This window comes from Mycteria americana, chromosome 2 (genome assembly GCF_035582795.1).
Source record: "Mycteria americana isolate JAX WOST 10 ecotype Jacksonville Zoo and Gardens chromosome 2, USCA_MyAme_1.0, whole genome shotgun sequence".
Classification (NCBI taxonomy): Eukaryota; Metazoa; Chordata; class Aves; order Ciconiiformes; family Ciconiidae; genus Mycteria; species Mycteria americana.
This window is the reverse complement of record NC_134366.1, coordinates 76,386,966-76,413,296: the sequence shown is the minus strand read 5'-3', so window position 1 is coordinate 76,413,296 and position 26,331 is coordinate 76,386,966. Positions and strand designations below refer to the sequence as shown.

The 26,331-nt window shown below is 45.7% G+C and overlaps 1 protein-coding gene across 14 annotated transcripts in view; it reads left to right on the top strand.

Annotated features, from left to right (window-relative positions):
* Positions 1-26,331, top strand: part of ATXN1 (ataxin 1) — a 225,062-nt gene that overhangs the window by 178,238 nt on the left and 20,493 nt on the right. The window contains exon 1 of one of the 14 annotated variants that reach the window (XM_075493822.1): positions 20,000-20,065. The exons of 12 other annotated variants lie outside the window; for them this stretch is intronic. The gene's annotated coding sequence lies outside the window, so the exon portion shown is untranslated. Of the gene's footprint in view, positions 1-19,999; positions 20,066-22,490; positions 22,618-26,331 lie in introns of those variants that run through there. One more of the 14 variants, XM_075493821.1, reaches the window with a different exon arrangement.

The window sequence follows — 26,331 nt, the reverse complement described above, 5'->3', positions numbered from 1 at the left end:
TCTGCCAGGTGCACAAGAAGCTGGGAGGGGGCACAGCCAAGACAGTTGATCCAAGCTGACCAAAGGGCTATTCCATACCATATGGCGTCATGCTCAGTATATAAACTGGGGGAGTTGGCCGGGGGGCAGCGATCGCTGCTCGGGGACTGGCTGGGCATCGGTCGGCAGGTGATGAGCGGTTGCATCACTTGGGGTTTTTTTGTTTTTCCCTGGTTTTGTTCCTCTCTCTCCCCCTCTCTTGTTGTTTTCCTTTTCATTGCAATTTTGATTATGATTATGATTATATTTTATTTCAGTTATTAAACTGTTCTTATCTCAGCCCACGAGTTTTCTTACTTGTGCTCTTCAGATTCTCTCCCCCATCCTACCGGGGGGAGGGTGAGCGAGCGGCTGCGTGGTGCTCAGTTGCCGACTGAAGCTAAACCACGACAGCGATCACCGCTAGGAAGCTGTGGGGAGGAGCGGCAGGCTCCTTCCCTTCACGGGTTTCACAAATGGGAGCTTTTCTGGTACTTGGTGATCATCACATTCCCTCTCCCGTGACAGGGAAGGAGGCTGCTCCCCTTTCAGCCTCTCCCACTCGTAAGCTGTTTATTCACATTAAGTGGTGAGGAGGCTGGATCAGCCGTACTTCTCTGGTGTCCTTAGTTAACACAAGGATCTGACAATTGTATCTCTGATTATTCTCTCACCATCCCTACCTTTTAAAACTATTTCTCTTCAATTGCTGCTTTGTCAGCTGTGTAATATTGTACTGGGATCCAAAGGTACTGGTTAAATAAGGGATTTGAGGCTGCAGGGAATTGAGCTGATCATTATGAGACTGAGAATGGGACCTGTGAAGCATGTTATCTGAGGCCTCTATGGATAGTCAAATTAAATGAATGCTTTTGTGATAAACAGTTTTTTCGAACTAGTCAATTGTGGGAAAGCAGGGAGTAAGCCTTAGCAAGCCAGTTGGCAAGGGCTTGAGAGCCACAGCTGCTACCTGTTTCCATTGCAATGCCATTAATGAGCAATTAAAGACTATCCGAGTCCCGTGTTTCTAGATCCCTTCCATTTTTTCATTGCCCTTGCTTAAAGATGGCCCAGAAAAAAGGCGAATGGGCAGAAGGCACCTGGAAAATGGAGCAGTGAAGCGATGCTGTGCAGTCATCCCAAGATGTTGTGGGACTGCTATCAGCCTTCCCGAGTTGCTTGCTCAGTGGAGGTAGTCCATGAGGGAAGGAAGCTGCAGGAGAGGGGTGGAGAGTGACAACGCTGCAGTACGAACTGCGGCTTCTGCCAAAAAGCAGTGTAACAGCTGTCGTGCCTGCAAAAGGCGGTTTGCTTTGAGCATCTTTTCTTTCCTCTGTGTAGGGGATGGATCGATTGATAGGCATTGATACGATGCTCTAGCATATAGCATGGGCCTGTCAGGTCTGTGCCTTCCCTGTGTATGACACTCTGGATCTTCTTGTGGGGAGCAGGTACAGCCCCTGGTAGCAAATCAACATGCTGCTGAATGCCACGCGGAGTCGGATGGTAACCCTGTAGACCACACTGAGAAGGCAGGAGGAGAGGCAGGGCAGGCTGCCTGCAGGTGAGAGGCAGGGAGCCCTGCCCCAGCAACATCAAGTTCCTGCCTTGTTTGCTCTAATAGTTATTTTTCCAAAAACCTGTAAAAGTCGAGTTCTCTTTTATTTTTGCTTGATTGTTATCTGTGCTTGGGGGGGGGGGGGGGGGGGGGGGGGGAGAGGGTGTTAATTGGCCCATACAGCCACACTGAGAGGGACAGTGTTAGGCAATTGCAGCTCTGCGCAGCAGGGTGGGTGCATCCTTAGATCTGCTTTTTCCTGGGCTTTGGGAGATACATTTTGGATGGGAAACAGGTGAGAGGGAGGCAAATCTGGAAGAGGTCTGGTGCAGCAGAAGACAGCAGAGTTTTTCCCTGATCTCCTGCACATCAGGTGCAGTCTGCCTTACAGTACTGACTGGCCAGCAGGAGCAGTGTGAGCCCAAGAGAAAAGGACCTAGCTAGGGGACACAAAAGGTGAGATGGGATATATGGGTACGAGAGTATGAAGGCGGTCTCATCAGCCAAGGGGCAATTGGCTGCACAGAGATCTAATTTCATTGACTCTTTGCATCAGGGCCAGTAGTGTTTGTATTGTGTCACCTGTGGGAGGTTATGGTCGCGGCTGATTCTTGCCTTGTTTGCCTGAAGCGCTATGAGCGATCCCTTTGCAAAGGGAGGGGAAGGAATGGGCAGGGGTGTGGGAACGCCCTCTTCACCAGCGCACTTTGCAGAAAATAATGTTACCCCTGTGTGAGGTCTGGACTCCCCAGTGGCTGCAGAGGATGTCATGGGTGGTAACACTTCCTACATGTATTCTCTGTTGCTAATGGCCATGGTTTCACCATGCACAGGCATGACCCCTTTGAGGCAATAAAAAGCTAGTCTTCCTTCCCTTAAGCTGTCAGCAGTGGGTTTTTTTTCTTTTTGGTTTGCTTTATCATTGTTTTCTCCATGAACGTAGAGGATGTAGGCTTTCTCCACTCTGGCCCCTGTACACTCGCTGTGTGTGGGGCGTATATATTTCTTCTGGCTATCTCTCTCTTGCATCAGTAATTTAGAGAAGGTACAGGTTTGTAGCACAGCTCTGTGAATTCAGGGGGAAAAAAATAGTGCTACCTGCCTGGTGTTTTCTGTTTTCATTCTGCACTGCTCAGCCAAGGCTTTCATGTGGCAGGAGTGGTGGAGTCTGATCAATGAAAACATGGGTTGATAAGATCACAGGGAAGTTTGAATCAACGCCTTTCTCACCTTCTAGAGATCTTCCAGCCCCGAGAGGGACGTTTCAGGGGCACCATTTCCTCTGTTTGTACACAAAACTGGGAGGTCCTGAAATAAATGAGCATAGAGCACTTTACTTTCATCATCCTTCCCCTTTTCTCATCCAGTGTGGCTTGGAAACGGTGTCTGTGGTCAGTCTAAGAGCTGGAATGGGCTGGGGTTTTGTGCCTTCTGCAGGTAACCTGATTTCTGTCCACAAGTTCATGATCTGTGCTCCTTTTTGCTTGCTACAAAAGTAGACCTTATTTTTCTGCCGTGTGTGGCTCCAGAGCTATCCAGAGGAAAAATACAGTTGTTGGGACATGTCACCCCACTGTTGTTAGCCCTGTGGGGTATGTCTTTGCTATGGTGAATACAGAGCTGATGCTGAGTAGAGGGACTGTTTGACTGTCCTTCTCCTCTTTTCACTTCCCAGGAAATCAATTTGACTTGCCATTTTGAATTCTTAAATCTGAAACAATAAACAGCTCCTGCCTTGTACTTAACAGTGCGGGGAGCAAGCATCTTGTCCATGTGACAGTGCAGGAGGCTATCGATGGAAGGATTTTTTCAGCCAGGCAGTCTGGAGGCAGCGCGATTAATTTATTTTCTTCCCTGATCTGTGTACCCTCTCAGTCACCGGAGCATTGAGACCTTCAGCTGTACAGTGTCCTGGGTCTGCCCTCGCACGCCTCCCCGTGACTGCCTGACCCCCTGGGGCTTCACTCCTCACGTAGGCCAAGTGCCTGTGGTCCTGTGCCTAGGCTGTCCCCAGAAACGGCACTGTTATAGCTGCAAGAGGTGATGACTGCAGACCTGGGAACTCCATAATTTATGCTCCCCACGCAAACAAACATGCATATGCCATTCACACTCCTGGTGTATTAATAGTGACAGAGCAACATGTGTTTTCCGCAAGAGCAATGCACCTGTTGAGGTTGTTCAGGGTCACCAAGTGCTGCTGCAGTGATGCTTTACTGCTTTCCGAAGGCTCCAGCATGTGTTGAGGAGGGAGGGAAGGGTTTTTATTAGGCCAAGAGGGGCTGTGGGCAGGGAGCCATCCAGACATTTCAAGTCCATTCGCTGGATTCATACGCTCAGCCCAAGAAGGAGGGCAAGTCAAGGAGCTGAGGTTGTTACCTGTTCTGGTCTAAATGTGGCATTTGTGCTAAGGTAAATGGAAGTCTCCTAGCAACTGAGGTCAGCATTTGTCCTATGGGGTGTGTACGGCGCTCCCCTGCGAGGTGCACTGATAAATATGTTTTGTTCCACAGTTCCGGGTATCTGCAAGTCTGAAGCCACTGTTGCAATCGCTCTCACCCATTTTATAGGCCAGAAATGGGTTTTAATTAAAGCTCCTCTGAGGTTGTTTAAAAATTATCAGATCCTTAGTCATTGGACAAGTAGCTCAAGGGCATGAAGGCTGCCCTTGTGTGCATCACGTGAAACAACATGAGCCAAACTTTGCCCAACGTTAAGAGGCACTGAAAGCAACCCCTAGTACATCTAAGCAGTGACTTGTCCTCCTTCAGTGGCATTTGGGCATTACAGTATCCCTTGGGTCTCAGATGCTCTTAGGCAGAGATTTCACGTTATGATCTTTCATGGATTTCCTTTTGCAGGGCAGAGTCTAGAGCCACTGTGCTTTATCCCCTAGAGAAACTGCTATGGGCTGACCTTGCAGAAAAGAAGCAATGTCCTAGCTGTTTAATCTGGGCACCTTAGAGAAACAGTAGATGTAAATTGGAAAGCCATTTCTTTCTGAAGCACGGTAACTGGGGAGGAACCTCATATATGCCTCCTGGATGCGATCCGCCCCCTAAAGGGACCAGAGCAGTTGTAAGTGGGTAGGTAGGAAAGGGAGAGCAGGGTATGCAACCAACTCCTTCCCACAGGACAGCAATATTTGGAGCTCTGTCTGTTTAGGATACTGGGTGAGGTAAGATGTGAAGAAACTGGGAGAAAGTTGTTTGGTGTGCTCCACCTGCTAATGCATACAGAGTTTTGGAGAATTTTACATGGAAATTAATGGTGATCCTATTGGCATTGCCATCGGCAGCACCCTGGTCCCTACAGGTGAGCACAGATCTAGAGGGAAAGGCTTGGCCAGTGGAGGGCAGACAACAGGCTAGTGGGGAAATTGTCTCCAGGATCCACAAATTGCCTGAGAGGCCCACGCTTTCACTGGTAATTAGGGGCTTCTGCTGAAGGGCTGAGAGCATTTTGTACCCCTCCAGGTCCCTGAATAGGCTCTCTTATAAGTTATCTGTTATTCTTTAGCCTTTCTGGTTTGGTTTTCCTTAATTTTATTTTACCGTGGGGGCAAGATTTGACCTACAGAAATTCCATTGTTTCAAGGTAACCATCCAGGTCCTGCAGAAGATTTTGCTGATAGTGTTTAGCAGTTTATAAATGCAGACCATCTTTTAGTTCTCCACAGACCAAATTAACAAATTAAAACTTCACTCCTAAACAAAAGAGATACTAACCAGATAAAACCAAGAGGAAGCATTAAGAAACCAGATTAAGAGAATTACATTATTTGTCATTTCTATTCTTAACTCATATTAGAATGGGCACAAAATACCTCCTTTATATCCCCGAATGTTCAGCCTAGAGTTACTTAGAAAGAATAGCTGTGGGCACAATATACACCCTGTACTCCTCATTGTAGTTTCCATTGTGGCAATCCCTGCCGGTGTTTTCTATTCCCGAGTTTTATCAATCTGAGCAAGTCTGTTCCTGAGGCTCTGCTGAGAGGCAGAAGGGTGAAAGAACATTATGTCTACGGAAATGTCAGAAGAAATGCTTTCCAGCGTGCTGTGGATCATTAATTTGGCTTCAGAGAAGTGTTTTATACTTTGGGATTTTACAGAGCAGCTGCATGGAGGATTTTTTACTATTGGGCAGGGCATGTTCCCCACAAGGTAACCTTGTAAAGCATTTTCTCCACTAACGGGATTGCAGACAAATAATTTCTTGCCTTTATCCTCCTGTTTTATCTCTGCTCTCCCCAAGAATCCCTCTTAATTCCTTGGTTGCTCTTCAGGGTGACATAAGGACAGCATACCCCAAGTGGAAGATGAGAGAAATGCAGTGTTAAAACAACCTGAAGCTGGGATGATTTGCCAGGACTGGGGAGATAACCCATGCGATCGGGGTCATTTCACAAACATCAGGGGACAAGGTTCAGGAGTAAAATCTGTCATTAACAAATCTGAAAGATAGCATTGCTCTGAAAGTACTGAGTCGATCAAAAACTGCTGGAGTTTTCTACTGAGTTTTCAGTGACATAAGCACCAATATTATTATGAGAAAACAGAATACCAGCAATTGTTTTTCCATTTAAGGGGTTTAAAATACCTCGCTTCTCTGTTAAAGTCAATTGAATGATGACATTAAATGGTGGAAACTGGAAATGATGGAAATAAAGCAAAGGAACACTTTTTTTTAAATAAATGATGATTTTTGATGATGGATGAAACTTAACTCTTTCTGTTACTTTGCATGAAGGTGTGTTTTGGTTTTTTTTGTGGTTTGGTGGTTGTTTTTTTTCTGGATGGCTCATGCCAGTGCACTGAAAAGCTTGCAAGAATGTTAAACAGAGTAGCGATGAGGGTATTGACTGAAATTCAGTGCTGGTAACTGAACGGGCAGCAGCTTCCAGCTGTGCACACCCCACCTCCTTCCTCTTGCCTGAGCCCATTTTGCTGGTGTTTCGAAGAGGATGTGTGCCTTTTCCTCAACACCGCAGTTTTCAGTGTGACCTTTTAATGCAACCTGCTGCCAGTGCCAGTTTGCAGCATCCCCTGAAGAACTCAACGTGCTTGTTCCCATCTGTGAAGTGGAAGTAATAAGAAGAGTTCTCACTCTGCTGGGATGCAATGAGGTTGCGCCATTAAAATTTGGAATAGGTTCCTTGTGATTTAAAGATACATATACATATCGTTACCCTGTGAGCAAATAGAGAGCTGGAAACAGGATCTGAGAATCCAGAGTCTAACCACTGAGCCACTCCTTCCAAAGAGAAAGTATTTTAAGTGCAGGGATTAAATTTAAAAAAAAAACCAACACATGCATGACCAGATAAATATAAATAGCAAATACCAGCAAATAAAGCAAAAACTATCCCCTAGAGCTGTCAGGATTCTGTAAACATTTTTATTCATTTCTGCCCTTTCTCTGAAAAGATTGGTTTTCTCTGGAAACCCAATCTGCAGTACTGCATCATGTGAAGTAGTGCTAAGGAAAAGACGTATTTGTTGCGTATGTTTGTTCACTTAAAAAAAACCAACCAAAGTGTACTCTTTCCAGCAAGTTTACAACATGCATCAGTCACAACTTCACTTGCTTCCCAGGAAACGGGTCTGTCACTTTGCTGTTGTACTAATGCACAGCACGCATAACTTAGGCTCAAGCTTGAATAAAGTTGCTTGGTTGCATGAAGATCAGTTATATAGTTCATTGCATTGAACCTACTCACTATGCAAAGCAGTGGATTTACAGTCTCCATCCACTTAAATGGGATTTTTGCCTCCGCCCTCCCTCAGATAGCCCTGCCTGGCACAGTGGCAACCAGGTCTGGAGTCTCAGTGGCCCAGTTCATCCGAGAACGTAAGCCTGCCCTTCCAGCTAATTCACTAAATTTTCTCAGTGATGGGACTTCAAGCAGGCTGGTTCCCCATGGTTTCATGTTAATAGGCACTCGAGTGGTTTGCTAGGTCTGGACCTAGAGAAACACCGGCTTTGATCTCTACTCACTTGAGTTAAAGTCACTCGGGCAGCTGTTTTGTGCACAGAGATATCTGGTGACTGGATCTGTATTAGAAACATTGTGTTGGGCATGGGCAAAGGTTTCTACTAGGGAAAAAAATAATTATTAGATCTCAAAATTAAAATTGAGACTCATTCTGTTTATACTCTAAGGGCCGCTATTTACTTTTATAGATTTGTTTATACAAGTTTTGAGGACAACTGCATTTTTATCTTATGAATCTACCCGACTCCCAGCAAACTCCCCTAGAAAAATTCCTAAGAGTTTTCCTTAGGGCTGTTAAAAAAAGAAATAATAATAATAAAAAAGGACAGGGTGGAGCAGTTTAAGAGGTGGTATGGCTATGCAAAATTGTGTTTGCTTTTCCACCAAAGCTTAAGTAGTTGTAAATTATGCATATGCATGGAACAAGCATAACCAGTGCTAAGAAACAGGGATATGACCATGTTTCAAACAGTTTCAAAACTGCACAGAAATTACTGTCCCCTGCATGCGCTATTAACACCCAGACTTTCCTCCTCGTACAGTTGTTTCCCACACAGAAATCTAAGATACTCTCTATAAGATACCGTATTCCATGCAGTCTTCTGTTGGACACTGGGTTTCCATCTGTTATTTTATTCCTAGGACCAACGTAAATGGCATCCTGATCATAAGATACAGAGATGTAGTTTATGTGTAAAACTCGTACGCTTTTTTGGAGAACCATGTTAGTGGCCAGGCAGCTGGCAGTGTCTTGATGCTGTGCCTAAAAAAGCTTTTTTGGGGGGAAAACCTCCCAGGGTATCATCGGACAACTCCCATTGGCATAGCAACATTGATGGCAGTAGGCCAGATGGCACGTGGCAAAATCCTGAACCTGACAAATTTCACAGAGGTTTTACCTTTCGTTCCTCTGGGGCCAGGATTTCATCCATGTTTCTAAATCGCGTGAAGCTGTGCAGCTGTGGGGAGGATAGGAGGAGACTCTGCACCTTCTCGTCTCCCAGTGTGTGTCTGCTCTTGACTGTAAACAGGGATAACTGGAAAAAGAGCCTGAACTGGGGCCTCCATCCCACTGCTCACAAGTGTTACACATTCAGTGGGGCAAGGCAAGTGATTCCCCCAAAAATGACAGACATAAAAAGAAGTTTGTAAGCAGGAAAGAGTTCCCTTCTCTTACCAAGGGTTGTACGTACATTATGCACGGCACCCCCATTGCATTTGTGCCCAAATCTTCAATAGTGCGCATGCTGGAGCAGCCGCCACTCATGTCAGCAATGCAGTTCAGTGGTCAAGAGCAGAAACTGCAGAGGTCAGATGAAGTCTGTTTTTCTGTTGCTTTACACTGCCTAGTTGCATTATTATTATTATTGCTTTCATAGTTTTTGCCTTTCTGTGAGGTACCGGGTGTTGCCCACTGCCGGCAGCCTGGGAGGCCAGATGTGCTGTCGTTGTGAATTGACCGAGAATGCGTTTGCTTTGCTTTGCTGGAGGCATTGCGCAGAACGAGTGCCAGATCATCTCTTCACCAAAGACTTACTGTCTAAATGGGTAGAATAAGAAAAGGAAGCCAAAACTTATACAGCATAAAGTTGCAGGCAAAATGTGCTAGGTTCGTAAACTTATGGCCCAATGTCTCCTTCAGTCTTCAAAGAAAGCTCTTTATAGAATTGGTAAAAAAGCTGTTTGTCTCAGTAGTTCTTCATTTAAAATCAGAAAATGGAAATAGATACACGGCAGGAATTGAGGATTTCTTCTTCATTGCATTCATTCGTATACCTTCGTTCATTCATTTCTTATTGCATCTCTTCATGTTTTAAAATTTAGACAAAGATAAAACAATGCTAAGGATAGTTCATGCTACTAGCTCATAGTTGTAACAAGTATTTTCTCATATCTCTGCCATTGCTGAAAAACTGAATTAATCATCTCTGCAAAGTGGTTTTGGAAAAAAAGTGATGGTCAATGGTATGCTGTCAAGGATGTGTTTAAACAGTAACCTACCATGAGATCATGATGATCTGAGAAGAAATATCCTCAGGAATCTAAATGCACCGCCTAAAGAAAATGTAGGTAGAATTAGCAAGAAAAGATGGAACTGGCTTAATCTGATTATATTGTTTCTGAGCTGATGCTCTCCTAACTCATGAGAGAGAGAGGGAAACATAAACGTGAGTGCATTATGCGCAGCCGGCTGTGGTGAGAGGACTTCATAAAGCCTGGAGGTCCAGGGCAAGGCCAGTGTGAGTTCATTTTTTCTATACCAGACTTTGATCTGCCCTGGAAGAAGACACATCCCTGGGAGAGGACAGTGAGACTTCTGCAGCTCCCACACAGTCAGGCTTAATGAAGGCCTAGGGAGCTTTTAACACAACAAAATAAATGACCTTTTATCATAAGAGGCTGTTTTGAAACAGTCTTATGGTGGATGTGTTCAGCCTGTTAAAATGGCCAGGTGAGTGGGAGGATGGCTGCTTTTCTGGCATTAATTAGGTGAGGAAGTTTGTGGTGGGTATGTGTTACATCTGTAGAAGGTAACTGTAATTTTTAACTGTAATGGTTTACCCTTCCAGTTCCCAGTGGCACGTGTCCCGAGTCTGATGGCTGGGAAGCACAGCTGTAGCCCAGACTCCTCTTTGGCATGTTGGAAAGGCAAGCTGTTTGCTTTGCTGTTTCTCCAAACTAGGTGGAGAGCTCTAGTGCTCATCTATCCCTCTAGGGAGTTATGTGAGCGATCGGTGTGTGTAAAGCAGTGATGACAGTAAGGAGAGGACTTGACAAAGGTGGTGCTGGAAGGGTGCTGAGTATAGCATCTCTTGGAGATACAAGATTGTTCCCACGTAGGGTAAGGAGCTAGGTTAACATCCTGATGCTGTGTTTAGGTCACTCAGGCTTCAGGCCCTGGGCGGGAAGGCCAGCTCCAGCCAGAGGTTGTCGTACTTGGCTGCAGTTAAATCTTTGTGATGTTAAAAGCATTAATGTGATGTTAAAAGTCCTGGAAAGCATTGGGGTACCATCTGGTCAACAGGAGACAATGAAAATTGAAAAGACTGTGGTTGGACTGGCCTGGACTTCATCTAGCTTCCTGATGCAGGAGCGCGGTCTGAGTGTCCGCACTGTGAGGTCCCTGCGTGCTTATCAGCATCCACCACTCGTGCACGAAAGAAGGAAGCGAGAAGTGATTCAGTTTGCATCCAGGCCCCGCAAGCAGCGCGTGCAACTGCGTGGTCTCCCCTCCTCCGGGTTCCTGCATCGCCCCTGCTCTGCCTGCCCCGGTCGTCCCCCGAGTTTTATAAGCGCTTCTGGGGAGACGCCTAGTCTTCATTTTGTTCTGCAAAATGTTTAGTCCAACACGGGAAATGGAGCACGTTTAAGGAAAACCAAACTGCATTCCCCCCCCCCCCCCGCAGTCTTTCCCTGCCTGCCTGCCAGGCAGGAGGGAGAGGCACTGACAGGGTGCGGGCAGAGCCACAGGTACAGGCAGCCCGCGACAAAACCAGCCTCGCTTCCAGAGGCCGGTGGGCAGCCCGGGGTCGGGGGGATGCCGTGGAAGGGAGCACTCCAGTTTCACAGCATGTGGATGGCGGGGCTGTGAGCAAGGACCGTCGGCTCCATCTCGCCAGCTGGCTCGCTCAGCAGTTTTCGCAGGAAGTGTGAAGAGAACACATTTTATGGGAGATATTTATCATTACCCTGTACTGCTTAAATATAGCCTGTGTAGCAGGTTAGAGCTTGTTAGGCTTTTATCTTCTCAAGTTGGAGGATGATGTATTAATCCATGAGTGTTGCAGCCTCAAGTGAATTACAGAAAGTCATCCCCAGTGAGTAAAGATAAATGACATTTGGAAATTAACCCATTACATAGTCTCTTCCAATAAAGTGCTTACTAAAATATTAAATTGTAAATGAAGATGCTTCAGGTCTCATTTGAAAGTCAGAAAGACACTTATTTGTAATTCCAGTACTGTTGTGGGTTTTTTTTCTCTTGGAGATTTCATTTCTCCTGAAAGGTTTGGGACTGACAGCCCCAGAGGACGAAGTCTCTATTAATCCACTGAGCAGGCACAGCAGGTACAATGCAAGCTGCTCTGCCCTGTTAATGTGCTGCAGCCCTTGCTGAGAAAGGGGCAGTCCTGAGGGATGTGGTGTTAGCTTAGACTTTGCAGTGTCCAACCTCAGAAAAAAAGAGTTGTTCAGCTCTTTATTGACCTACACCTGCATTAATTCAGCTGGGTTTAACTGTTCATTTAGCTGGATTTAAGGTGACCTACTGGGCAACACGGACCCGCTATAAACTTTTTTGCCAGTGTAGGTCTTCCAGATTCAGCCTGACCCAGGATGCACCTTGAAGCTGAGCATTGCTGAGATATTTTAACAATGAAAGCAATAATAATGCTAAGACGCACATTCAGCCATCAGTGTTACTAAAGGCTTGGCAGTTCTGGTGGTCGCTAGGTTTGCTGCTCCACGCCAAAGTAATGGGGTTGCACAGTGGTAAAACCACCCCTGTTATTCCAAGGCAAGTCATTCTAGTTTTAAACCAGTATAAGGTGCATGCAAGTTTCATACAGTCACCATTGGTAAGAATTGCTTTGGAGTAAATATCCCTATATAAATATCCCTGTTCCAGGCTAAGATCTATTTGTATGCTAACAAAAAGCTGGAGACAAAGTGTTTCCAACAATTCCCTCCTCCAGCACACCCCATTGCTGTGGTGATGGTTTTTATTCTCTGAATGTGGAACTGGACTGAGCCTGACACCATCGGCTCACTTCAGAGAGGCTGCCCAGCAGGAATGACTTTCAATTCCAACCTGGGCTGGCTCCAAACCAAGGACCCAGAGGGCAGAGCCTCTCCTTCCCATTAGGCATCAGAGCCAATTTCCCATTTTCTTTTAGTGCTAACAGCTTGATGATAACAGAGAATTATTAAAGCCATATAATATTAAATATTATGGTAATTAGATAATCTCCTGTAACTGCCAAATTGTGATTTTTTAAGACTGTTGTTCATCACTGGCTTTTCTGATGGCAAAGGACAGACTTTTGTCTTCTCTGTTTTGCAAGTGCTGCCACTGTGTGAATATAGCCTATGGTCATGGAGGGAATTAATTTCTGCTCATTTAACTGCTTTCAGCCCATCCCAGTTCTGATCTTACTGCAAGGCTCTCCATTACCCTCAGGTGAAGGGTATTTGGAAGAGTATATATGGCCCATAGAGGCTTGGTGTCGCACAGCATCGGTTGGGGTGGTAGAGCTTCTAGGAAGAGAGAAGCTGCTCTACAGGGAGGGCACAGGCTTGATTTGGAGACTGGCTCAGATTGTCCTTTTCAATGATACGATAACATATCCAAATAATTTTGGACTTGAGGTTCTTGGATGTTTTACGGGTGTTAAGGAGGCAAAATTAGGGCTGCACTTACTGAAATCTTTGATGTATCATTGCACAAGGGAAATCTCAAAAAATCTAGTTTGCTCTTATAGCTGTTTTCATAGGCACATCGCTTGTGTGCTACCGCTGTGATTTGGCTTATTAGTAAATTCCTGGTATAAAAAAGGCCTGATCTTGTTCCCATTGCAATAAACAACTTCTAGCAGTAAAGGAGCAAGACTTTAGGCAGTAACTCTCAACAAGTATTTTATTAGTTTTATTATCTGACCAGAATCGTCCTGGTTGTGTTAGCTCCTCTGCATCCAATGTCTTCCAGGCCACGTTCTGCAGGTAGGAAATGAAGAAAAAGAAGAGGTTGTCTTGCATCTGCTCTTCTCTTTAAAGATTATACTTAAATACCATTAATTCCAAAACAAGTGGCAATTCACATGTGTATTTAACATTGTTTAATCCCTGCTTGAGATCAGCAGTTTGAGTTTTTTCAGAAATTTTGTACTCACCTGCCTATGAAGTGTGGATTCTCTACAATGAATGTGAACAGAATAACACCCCCTTGCAAGGGTACAAGAAAGCCCTGTCAGGAAGGCTTTTTCACCACTGGTTTATGTGGTTAAAGTGGGAGTAATGCAAAAACAATCAACCTTAAGAACATGTTGAAGATATGAACTAATGCCCATATGAGCCTGCAACCTTCTCACTGCGTTTTCCATAGGCTTAAAGTTGGGGGTGGGAACAGCCAGGACAGAGCAAAGCTTTTTTATAAACAGAATAAACACTTCATAGCAATCGTATACATTTTTATTGACAGACTGTACTAGTGCAATTCTGCTGGTTTGGGCATCAGTGAGAGGGGATGTAATCCAGTACTTTTTTTGGCTTTCAGTAATTTTTTCCTAGAGTCAGAAATGAGTGAGTGCACAGTCTCAATTCTGACTCAGTCTCATGCTGTTAGTGATAGTGGCATTTTAACTGATATTGGAGCAAGGACAGAAACTAAGATTTAAAAGCAAGCAAGAATGACAGAAATGCTAAGATGAGGAGAATAAAGAAGAGAAATGCTAAAACAGTAGTTCAGAAAAGAACAGTGTGGGGGGAAATAATTTTAGACTAGAACTGTAGAAACAGTACTTGACCACAGACTGAAAATTGGGAAAGCTGCTATTTCTTGTCAGACCAGCTTGATACTGAGTCTAAGCTGCTGAGCAACAACATTCCTCTAGTCTGATCCTGTGTCTTTTAATTAACCAGAGCTGTCATCCACATCTTTGAGATTTTGATGTGAGCGGGAGCTCGTCTCTGTTGATTTGCTCAACACTGTGTGTGCAGAAAGCAGCAGCTGCTGCTGGTGATCCCAGGGCTGATTTGTCTGCATCTTCCACTGGAAATGTTTCTGTAAATGAAGCAAGCTGCGCAAGGAGGCACCTAGTCTAATTGGAGCATTAGGTCTGTGCAGTAGGTGGTACGCAGGTGGTTTTTTGTTCATTTTCTGTCAGCTTGTAGTTTATCTGTGACATATATGGGGTTTTGATGGATGTAGGTAGTGCAACTGCATGGAAGAACCATTATGTGCTGGTGTGTAGTGCGGCCATGCTGCAGTTTACGGTGTTTTCAGGGTGCTTTGCTCCCCTTGGAATCTCACACATCAAACACTTTGAGTAGCAGCTGCCGTTGACCTCAGCAGGGGACCTGGGCAAGATCTTGACCTAGGTGATACAGATGAGTCACTAGTTACCCCCACCTTCGTAGCTCCTCGCTAGAGTGGTTTCAGCACAATTATGCTGAGTGGTGTCACAGGGCATAGCTGTCAAAATCACCTGCTAAAATCTGTAATTTTTGAGAGTCTTCCAGCATTTTCAGTGGATAGGTGTAATAAGCGTATTCTCGTCCTTGCCAGCAGCCCACTAGTGAACTGAAATTGTACAAGGTTTTGCTGATAAAGCTGCAGTCCATGTGAGAAATGCAGTTTGGACCAGAAGATCTCTCATTAACCCACTTCTCTAAACACCAAAAAGCCAAGGTAGCCTCACCCTGACAGCCGAGAAATTTTGCAGTGCTACTTCTGTTAGCCATGCCAGCAACTTTCAGCAACAGCTCAGGCAACATATGTATAGGAGATGTGTTCTCTCTCCCTCCTTCCTCACTGAATGGGATGGACCAGCACTATGGCTTCTCCTGAGATGCCACAGCTCCTTCAACCCCAATACACCAGACAGGCCAGCAGCTTCCTTCCCTCTCTTTCTCCTTTTCCCTCTCATTAAACCAGTGCGGTAACTGTCATCACAGCCCGTCTGTACATCAGAGAAGATACTGTGCTGTTTCGGCAGCAATCTGAGCCCAAAGGAAGGATTTTGCAGGCAGAATTGGACCCTTGGGGGTGAGTTGAATGATGCCATCACAGAAGAAGAAAGACTCTTTTTCCAGTGCAGCTCATGGTTTTTGCCAGCCAAGAGCAAGGATGTGAATTTTCATATACATGGGTAATCAACCTGGCAATGTTTCAAAATGCTTGGGTAGGTCTTGCCCCAGCTAGGAAAGATTTAAATCTAATTAGAAATCAGAGCTAGAAAGAAATCATATTTCTGCCCAGGAGAATTTCCAAGATCTCAAAAAAATGTCTCATGCTGTAATGGGAGGAAAACTTGAAAAACTGACATACGGTGAAAATCAGATAATAGGTAAAAATGTTTTATAAAACTCTATAACAAAGCCTATAGCTCTGTATTCTAGCTAGAAGACAGTTTCATTTCAAACCAAATTTCTCTTGCAGTTACAGCATTTTTTTAATTACACCTTCATTAAATGTTTAAAACAAACCTTCGTTTTGGGCCCAGCAAATGGATTTTTTTTTTTTTTTAATATTACTGGGAAAATATTTGCAAAGAAATTCCAGCAGTTTTCCCCAGCTGTAAATGCATTCAAACATTTTTCCCTCCAACAGATTCAGGTTTGAAAACAAGCATTTCCTAATGTAAATTTTCCTTGAAAAATTCCTGCCACTTCTATTAGAAACCATTAGTTCTTACTTCATTTTGAACCAAGGGCAACAGTGACTGGGTAGCTTATTTTGGTTTTAGTTTCCCTAGCCTCATAGCAGAGTATTATCAAGGTTTTTCCTTCTCAGGAGTTGAGTAAGTTGTGACCGATGATGTTGTTGTTTTAGTCACCCCGGTTGTATGATCTCATGGTTATTCCATATTTTTCTAAATGTCCGTTGTACCAGAGAGATTATGTATCATCCATTGCAGTAGTTATTTCACATTTCTAAGAAAATGTGTCATTCATTAGTAAACACAAGGAAGACACAAGGCAGAAGAAACAGCATTATATTCCATATCTACCATAAGGAGTCTACAAGTCAGAAACCACATATGAAAAAGAAACCAAACCAGATTAACAGATGTAAAATCATTATGCATTCAGAAGAAAAAATCGGAGTAGGCAGAGGGAGAGAGTGGTAAACAGATCAGATGCTGGAGAACCGCTCAGTCCAGGATTGAACGAGTGTCAATAAAACCTTGGGGGGAGGGGGGGGGGAATGCCTTTTCCTTTTCGCCATAGGAATGGCAGTGGTGGGTAAGTAGCAGCAAAAGAAGGGCTAAGGAGAATCTCCATCCTTTATTGGACACGGGGGGAACCATAGTGACAAAGGATGAGGAAAAGGCTGAGGTACTGAATGCCTTCTTTGCTTCAGTCTTTACTAGTAAGACCAGTCTTTAATAGTAAGACCAGTTGTTCTCAGGGTACCCAACTCCCTGAGCTGGAAGACAGGGATGGGGAGCAGAATGAAGCCCCCATAATCAAAGGGGAAATGGTTAGCGACCTGCTGCACCGCTTAGACACACACAAGTCTATGGGGCCAGATGGGATCCACCCAAGGCTACTGAGGGAGCTGGGGGAAGTGCTCACTGAGCCACTTTCAATCCTTTACCAGCAGTCCAGGCTAACCAGGGAGGTCCCAGTTGACTGGACATTAGCAGAAGTGATGCCCATCTACAGGAAGGGCTGGAAGGAGGATCTGGGGAACTACCGGCCTGCCAGTCTGACCTTGGTGCTGGGGAAACTTATGGAGCAGATCATCTTGAGTGCCATCACGTGGCACGTACAGGACACCCAGGTGATCAGGCCCAGTCAGCAGGGGTTTATGAAAGGCAAGTCCTGCTTGGCTAACCTGATCTCCTTCTATGACAGGGTGACCCAGTTAGTGGATGAGGGGAAGGCTGTGGATATTGTCTATCTAGACTTTAGTAAAGCCTTTGACACCGTTTCCCACAGCATTCTCCTGGAGAAACTGGCTGCTCATGGCTTGGACGGGTGTACTCTTCGCTGGGTAAAGAACTGGCTGGATGGCCGGGCCCAAAGAGTGGTGGTGAATGGAGTTTACTCCAGTTGGTGGCCAGTCACAAGTGGTGTTCCCCAGGGCTCTGTGTTGGGGCCAGTTCTGTTTAATATCTTTATCAATGATCTGGATGAGGAGATCGAGTGCACCCTCAGTAAGTTTGCAGATGACACCAAGTTGTGTGGGAGTGTTGATCTGCTTGAGGGTAGGAAGGCTCTGCAGAGGGACCTGGACAGGCTGGATCGATGGGCCGAGGCCAATTGTATGAGGTTCAACAAGGCCAAGTGATGGGTCCTGCACTTGGGTCACAACAACCCCATGCATTGCTACAGGCTTGGGGAAGAGTGGCTGGAAAGCTGCCTGGCGGAAAAGGACCTGGGGGTGCAGGTTGACAGCCAGCTGAATATGAGCCAGCAGTGTGCCCAGGTGGCCAAGAAGGCCAATAGCACCCTGGCTTGTATCAGGAATAGCGTGGCCAGCAGGAGTAGGGAAGTGATTGTCCCCCTGTATTCGGTACTGGTGAGGCCGCACCTCGAATACTGTGTTCAGTTTTGGGCCCCTCACTACAAGAGAGACATTGAGGTGCTGGAGCGTGTCCAGAGAAGGGCAAGGAAGCTGGTGAAGGGTCTGGAGCACAAGTCTTGTGAGGAGCGGCTGAGGGAGCTGGGGTTGTTTAGCCTGGAGAAGCGGAGGCTGAGGGGAGACCTTATCGCTCTCTACAACTACCTGAAAGGAGGTTGTAGCGAGGTGGGGGTCGGTCTCTTCTCCCAAGTAACAAGCCATAGGACAAGAGGAAATGGCCTCAAGTTGCACTAGGGGAAGTTTAGACCGGATATTAGGAAAAATTTCTTTACTGAAAGGGTTATCAAGCATTGGAACAGGCTGCCCAGGGAAGTGGTTGAGTCACCATCCCTAGAGGTATTTAAAAGATGTGTAGATGTGGTGCTTAGGGACATGGTTTAGTGGTGGACTTGGCAGTGTTAGGTTAACGGTTGGACTTGATGATCTTAAAGGTCTTTTCCAATCTAAATAATTCTATGATTCTATGATTCTAATGTCTCTGCGGCTGCAGCAGAAGCTGCCGGGTGGTGGGATACATCACATCCATCGCATAACTACCGCTTCTGAAGTTCACGCGTTAGGCACAGGGTGCCTCTGCAAGCAGACTTGACCGACTGTTGGTGTTCCCTGTTCGTCCTGGTTGGAGCAGACGTCTTGGTGAGATGAGGCAGTTTTTGCAAGGGACTCCTCTGAGAGCTTTCCGCTCCCAAGAAAGTGTCCCCGTTGGGTTCTGCTTTGCAATGGGAGGATCTGAGCCTATTTTAACTATTTTCTTCTCTGGGAGAACAGCACTTAAATACTGGTTTGAAGAGGAACACACAAAGGTTTTGAGCACTCAGACCCCTGGCTGAATCTCTTTACCTTCCCCTAATTTAGTCAGAGTGCTTCTGAAAGGTCCTTAGCTGATGCGGAAACTGAAATCCTGTCATTAGCAAGGTATCGTTGGTTAGAGAACAAGCTTTCACACTAGGTCTTGCCTTAGCCCCAGTCTGGAAGGAGCACTTCAAAGCCCAGTAGGTAGTGCCCACTGAAACGCATTGGCAAACTGCAGTCGGACATGTCTGTTGCTACAAAATGGCTAACGCAGTTTCGCTGGGTGCTGTGCAAAAGGCTGCCCTAGCTGGTAGGAGAGCTTTGTTGGTAGACGATGCACAGTCATGAGCTTGATTTGCTGGCGTGGGTCCAAGGAGTGCCAATAAAATCTGGAAGTACAGTGTCATGTATTTATGTATGAAAGGAGCCATACAGCAAGTTGTACCTGCCGTGCGCAATGTGATATAATGAATTTAAAAGGTCAACATCGCAGTCCACTAGTGTTAAAAATAAAACTCCAGAAAGGTGAATTTCTGTGCTTAGAAAGTTGTGAAGTCCCCCTTTGTAGCTGAATCATGAGATAATAGATTTTAAACGAACCCCTAGCTTCTGATTGCCTCTGCCCCACTTTGTAGTTCAGACCAGTGGATACAGCTAAAGCCACCAGTTTTGATGAAGAAGGAATCAACATTTCTGTTTCAGGCTGTGTTTGTATAAACAGGCAGCTGCTTGAATATGCTGAAGTGTGAGGAATGTGAGCAGAGAATCAGCAAAAGCAAGTGGAAATCTCTAAGAAGTACCACTGAATACATTGGACCGCAGCTCAGCATTTTGTTATGGGCATCATTTGTATTTATACTGTCAACACTGGGCGGATGAATGGAGCTACAATAAATGATATGTACAATTTGAATTTTTCAGCGTGTGCTCAAGACATGATTCGTTTCTCCAGCAAAAAAAGATTATTTTTCTCTGCTGTTTCAGGGATTAGGTAAATCCCATGAGTGATGACAACAGACAGAACTGGGGCTTGCAGAGATACAGAAGGGAAGATATACTTGACACTTGTGAGAAGTGAACTCTGAGCTGGCGGTGCGGTTAGACACGCAAGCCTCATTTCACAGTGCTGAAATATTGCCTTCTCATTCTCCTACCTTGAATCATGAAACCCCACATTCTTCTAATGATTCTTTCAGAGGGAGAAGTGAAATGATTCATGTAAAGAACCAGAATTGCTCAAACCACATCCCTTTTATTTATCTAGACCAAACTAGAACCTCTGCCCAAGTTCAGATCATTTGGGATAAAATACTCATAGTGTTCCTGGGCTGGTTTTCTTCTCCTGCTCCGTTATGTTCCTGTCCTTCTTCTGATGGCCTGCTTTAAAACTCATGTAGCTACTTCTTGTGTCAGAAATCACACCTTGCTAGGTGCTCCCAGGTATGGAGGAGAGGCTCAGAAGATGGAATGTCATGGTGGTTTGTTGCCTTGATGCAAGGAAAGGAGGTTGCTGCTGCGAAGAAGGCTTGAGCAGCTGTTTAAGCAGGAGAGGGGAAGCTAAGACTGGTGGCATCGGCAGAGGAGGAAGGATTCACATTGTGTCTTGAATGAAGTAGTGGTGTCAGGGATGCAAGAGAAAGGAGGTGAAGTGAAAAGAAGAGGAGGAACCTCCAAGCTTCAGACCCCATTTAGAGAAGGGTTAGAGATGGGGTCGAAGATAATGGAAGAGACACAGTGTGTCTCTTAAGTGCTTGGATAATTTAAAGGCCCTTAGCTGGAGATTGAACTTCTGGTGAAGGAGGCTGACTTGAGTGTAAGAGTACTTTGAGGCTGCTTGGCTGATGTCCTACACACTTGGAGTGCAGAAGGCCAAGGTGTCACCTTCAGACACCTTTTAATCTCTTTCTTTTTTAATTCTGTTAATGCAGTTAAAGCATCTTGAGTAGTTTTTGTTTTCTAGTCAGCAAATCCTACGTGCTGTCATGTAGCAGTCGAAGAAGCGATGTTCAGCCATACTTCGCTGTTCACTCATTGATGAGCTGCAATACGTAACGTTCACTTGTAGCCTTGCACGTATCAACAGCTGGTTCCCCAGAAGCTGTGTGTTTGCTTGTCTACTAGGTACTTAGGTGCTCTTCAGTACGTCCACCTAAGGAGAAATTCAAGAAGGGATCCAGGAGTTAACCATGGGCTTCTGCGGTATGGGCAGAGGAAGAGTCAGGGTCAGAGTAACAGGTGTTGGTTTGGGGTCTTTTACGTGCTTTTGCTAAGTGCATCCAAACTGCACACCTTTAGCTAAATGTTGGCCTTACATTAATAGCCCTTTTTGAAAGTTTTTGTCTGATTTGCCATTTGTGTCGTGGTTTGTGGCAGTGGCCATAGAAGATCTGGGGGTTTTTTTGTCTGAAGAGAAATAGCGACTTGGAAGCTAGCTGGAGAAGAGGCTGTTGAAGTTCCTACAGGGAAGATTTGTGCTGTCCCTGATAACGTAAGATGGAGGGTTGTGAGGTCTGATTTGCATCATCAAATGAAGGTGGGGAGTGCAGGTGCTCTTGAGGCATGTCGGCCAGGTCTGTGGCTGAGGATTTGCACTGGGGTGTATAGTTTTCATTTTATAACCATAAACACTATTTTGAAATAGTTGCAGTGCTTTGTATTTCTATGTTGCTATTACAGACTTGCTTGGAGTAACCCACCATCGAGGTTTTTTTTCGCACAGGGCAGAATGAGATAAGGGGGAGAGATGCTGACTGCTTTCACGCTGTTGCTCAGCTTCTGCTGTGGGAAATGTAACACCTCTCCCCTGTCCTTAATGCCCAGCCTGGCTTGCTGTATGAAACTCTTCACAGTAAAGTCAGAGCTGACTCTCAAGGCCTGCTTTTTGGAATAGTCATAAAGCAGCTTTCTTGTAGCTTGCTGGAAAAAAAATGCAGTGAAAGTCATTCTGATGACAGCTAGAGGGAAGAAATAACGCTCTTTGCAAACTTATATGTAAAGACTAAGAAAAACAAGTGCAAGAGCTGTGCAAGGGAGGGGACTCTATTTGATGCTTGAATGCTACACGCCTGTAGGAAGTCTTATGTTTACAGATACAGGGGTCAAACAGAGATTTCCATTACCAATTGCTCTTAACATTGGTTGTGTGATGCTTCCCCTATTTTGTTTTTGTTTTTGTTTTTGTTTTCTTTCTGTTCTGCTTTGTTCCCTTCTGCCTGGATTAAGCTGTGCAACGTGTGTGGTGCGTGTGAAAGAAAGGGTGGGCACCTTACAGCAAAATGAGTTGAGTTGATCCTGCCACAATTCCTTTTTTTTCCCCTAAATAATCAAATTAATTAATTGGTCCGTTGCTCTGGGGAAGTATTCTGCTCCTCTGCTTGCTGGCTGCACCGACTTACAGGGCTACTCTCGATTCCACGGTCTCCAGAGCTGGCATCTGCCCCCACTGCAGCTCCCGAGCCGTCTGTGCCGTGCTTTTGGGGAGGTTGTTGCAAAGGTGCGTGTGTGCCCGGCTGTGTGAAAAACTAATGCCCTTCTCAAAGCGGGAGGGATGTTAGATTACCCTTTTTCTTCCAGCCCCGGTGGCTGATGTGAGCATGCTCCTTGCGTGCATGGCACTGGCTATTTGCCAGGTTTAGTGTAATTTTTTTTTTTTTGAATGAGTGAGTGAATGAATGAATGAATACCTGATTAAGTTAATGAAGCTGAGCCAATGGTGGGAGGGAGCGACTTGGCTGCTGCCTGCTCTAAGAGATCTGGCAGCACATTAGACTTGCATAACGCTTTACAGCTCCATGCTGCGCTCCATATGAGCCACAGGAGAGGGCTGCAATAATTACTCGGCTTTTCGATTGAAACCAGCTGCAGGTAGCTAGTCATCCTTTTGTCCATTTCACTGGTGTTGGGGAGTCACTTATCTCTGCGCCGCGGATTTCCAGTGGCAGATGGGTAAGATGCTTTCACAGAAGTGATCGCAGCGGTGAGAAAGCATGTTCGTGGCTCAGTGGCTTTTACGAAAGATCCATTCGGATTTCCAAGCTGTGATTCACTGGACCCACATGTCCAATGGAGGAATTTTTTTAGTTCCCAAGTTCGAAACTCCTATATAAATAACGTTTATGGGAGCTGTGTGATTTTTATTTTCTTGTTCCTTCTTCAGTTGGCTGGGAGAAGGGGAGCGAAAGGTTTTCTTGTATCTCTTTTTTTAAGAAAAGTCATTTGTAAAACCCTTCCAGTTCTTTCTGGTTGCTGTTTAAAGTGAGTTCTTTCTGGCAGTCCTGTATGGTACATACCTTTGTTTCTCGCATACTTAAATTAAGATTACTGGCACTGCCTGTTAGCACACCGCCTTCATTTGACAACGTTCCCTGCTTGAGAGCAACGCTGATGATTTGCATTCTTAGTTGGAATGGGTGGGGTTTTTAATTGCGACTGGAGTCTGTGACTGTGGAGCCTGCTATGTTGTTATAAACCTGCATTATTTAATTTTCTTTTAATTATTTTCTGCGTTACCTTCTCAGATAGAACAGTTGGGGCAAGGTCACCCTCAATGCTCTGGCCTCAGTCAAGTGACGCTGCTGATGGATTTGGCTCTCTGTGCCCATTTTATCTGCCTCCTGCGCTCCCCATGGAGCAGGAGAGAGGTTCCCTAAAAAGCTGAGTCAAGAAGAGTAACTAGTCACTTGGATTTGTGGGCTGCAGGACCAGCACAGGCGTTTTATGGGGAGAGGAGGTGCAGAAGAGTTGATCTTTTGTTTTGCCCCCATGCATTCATACGTGCACTGATCCCTACGATGTTGCCTGTGTTGAGATTGCCAGTTTGAGGGTCTGTGCAGAACAAGTGGGCAGTGCTGCAGGGCACACCCAAGCGTAGCTGACCCTGAATGAAGAAGAAAAAAATGAATGAATGAGAGAAAGAAAGACAGGAGAGGTGGCTGGGGGGGATGTTGAACTCTCAGCCTTCTGCAGAGCTGGGGCAGTCTGCTGCGTGCCCTGAGGCCGGGGTGAGCTGCTGGCGTTTCAGTTTTGTCAGTGGTGACGGTCAGTGATCCTGATTCGGCGAGGCACCGAGTGTGTGCTGGGGCTATGAGCAAAGGCTTATGCAAAATTGCTTCAAGTTAAAGCTTTGCTGAATGAAGCCTGAGAGAAGGCGAGATGTTGGAATCCATTTCAAGGGAAATTTAACATCAATTCACATTTCGCACTTTACAGATGGACTAACTATAGTCTAATTTGCTAGCACGTGGAATCTACCAGAGAAGCAGTCTGCAGGGAGGACTTCCAAGGAAGGGCATCGAGCGTGCAGCTGACCTTTCCAAATCTGCCCCTAAAGCCATGCTCTCACACCATCCCCTTATCAGCCAGGCTTAAAGGTATATTCCTCCCCATGAGCGCGTGTGCTTATCTGTAAAATGGCTGCTCCGAATTGGCTGCTACTTGCTGGTGTTACTGGCTGGATCTTCAAAGGGGTAAAACGCCCCCGGTTTCTGTAATTTTTCGTGGGGGTCTTATTCATCTCTCCTGGCAGCGAAGCCAGGCGTCTCTCTAATTTGCTTTGCCGAAGAAGGAGAGAACGTTAGCGAGCATTTTCAGACACATGGAAGGAGACCTGTGTGACATATCTGCAGTGCAAATGTGTTCATACAGGCATGACAGTTTCTGTCACAAGTTAAAATGAGCGGCGAGTGGGTGTCGCTACGTTTATAGTCACTCATGTGAAATTTTCAATGGAAAATTGTGTAGGCAGCTCCCTTTGTAGCTGGGCACATTTTAGATAAATGAAAAACATCAACAAAGTAATTTCAGTATTATACTTGTTTATAAATGAGCTCTATTCACTCATTTAAGCTGCAGAAACGCCTCTAGGGGATGGGTGCAAGAGTAAAGGATGTCGCTGTGCAGCATCAGACAAGCTGGTCCTGTAAACCCGCCATCCTACGCTGGCAGCAGTCGGTGCGGTGCAGGAGATAAAAGGTTAGATGCTGCATCTAGCCCCTTGCGAAGTCGCATAGGTGGGATCCACCTTTCTGTCCTGCTGTCGGTGGGGTTGAAGGAGCACTTTAAAACGTGTGTGTATGCTCCACCGTTTCCCTGCTGCCACCGAAGGCACTGGGTGTGTGTGAAGGCGGATGCTGCCTTCCCGAGCATCTTGAGTTGGTGGTCCTGATGCTCCTGGCACAACCGCCTCTGAGGCTTCGGGAGCAGGGCTTCGGAGGGGTTTGGCAGACCTCTGCCAGGTTGTAAAGGCTTCAGTGCCGCATGGTGGTAAAACATCATGCTGCTGGAACGTGCTCCAGTATCACACCTGGATCAGCTCTGCCTGCAGGACCATGCAGCTCGCAGTCAGCCTGAGCTGAAACTCTGGGCCCAAGCAGCCCCAGATCTTTCCTTCATGGATGCAGATAGAGGTGCTTCTTGTAGGGTCAGCTGAGGTGCACTTTCTGCTGTGTAGGTGAGAGAGAAAGCTGTGTATCAAGTTGTGCACACTCAATGTGGCTTTGCCCCAGGGCTCAGGCCCTTACCTAGCAGTTAAATCCTTCTCCCCCTTCCTCCATAGAGGCAGAGGGCTCTGGAGTCCAGTGCTTCACCCTCAAAGAAATTGCACTGTGATCAGCATTGTCAGCTCTTGCATTTTTATCACTCGTCTCTAGATATCTGACGCTGCTTCACAAAACTCCAGTTCCTGGTGTCAGATGATGAGATGGGAAATTCCACTTTTAGCTAAAACAGTACGTTTCTGGTCTTGTGGGTTGCAGGGAAAAGCTAGAGACCTTCGAGCCTGAAAGGCCTCACGCAGCAGAAGGGCAAGTTAAAAGAAAAAATAACAAAAAAGCAAATAACCTCTGCCATTATCATTTTAAGAAATCTTCTATTTGTAAACCAGTATCATGTGTTTCTGGGGTAAGAAGTGGGGCCTGACTCATGATATTTGAGCGCCCGGGTTTGACACTGCAAGGCAGAGGATTTCTGTGCCGGAGAGCGAGGGTGCTGCCTGCGGGGTGGGCTGGGAAGGCGGCGGAATGGCCAATGCCCCCAGCCCTCCGATGACAGCCCTGCCGTGGGGCGGCTTGCAGCTCTCGGAGCAAATGATTCCTTGCTTCCAGCCTGCCTGCCTGGTGTCTTGTGCTGCGCTCTGTGGTACCGTCTCTCTGCAAAGCATGCTGGAAGAGGAGGGATCACCTTTGCTAATAACTTTTTTGGTAAAAAAAATGGAATAAGTGAGTAGGCAGCTGTGAATCTGCTCAGATCACCCATGATACTCACAGTCCTACAAGGCTTATGCGTAGCTGCATCACTGTACATGTGCACAGAAAGGTATGCTGCACATCCAGAGCATGGCGTGACTTTCACAGATGCTGAAAATACGGCCATCTTTCCTGTTGCAGAACCAGGTGATGGCACCCAGATGAACTGATGGCAGAAACCTGCAAACTTCTGAAAGTTAATTCAAATGTCATTAATTCAGCAGTTAGCCTGACTGAAACTTAAGCTAATACTAGCATAGTATTCTTGTGGAGCTCAGCAGCACCCACCACACAAAATAACTATGTGTACCTAACCATAGTGTAACTGCAGTAAAACAGGACTACAGGAGGCACGTGCCCTGCTTAGAACATGCAGATCTTCCCTTATCCTCAAAATTCAGGAGCTAAGTATCAGAAA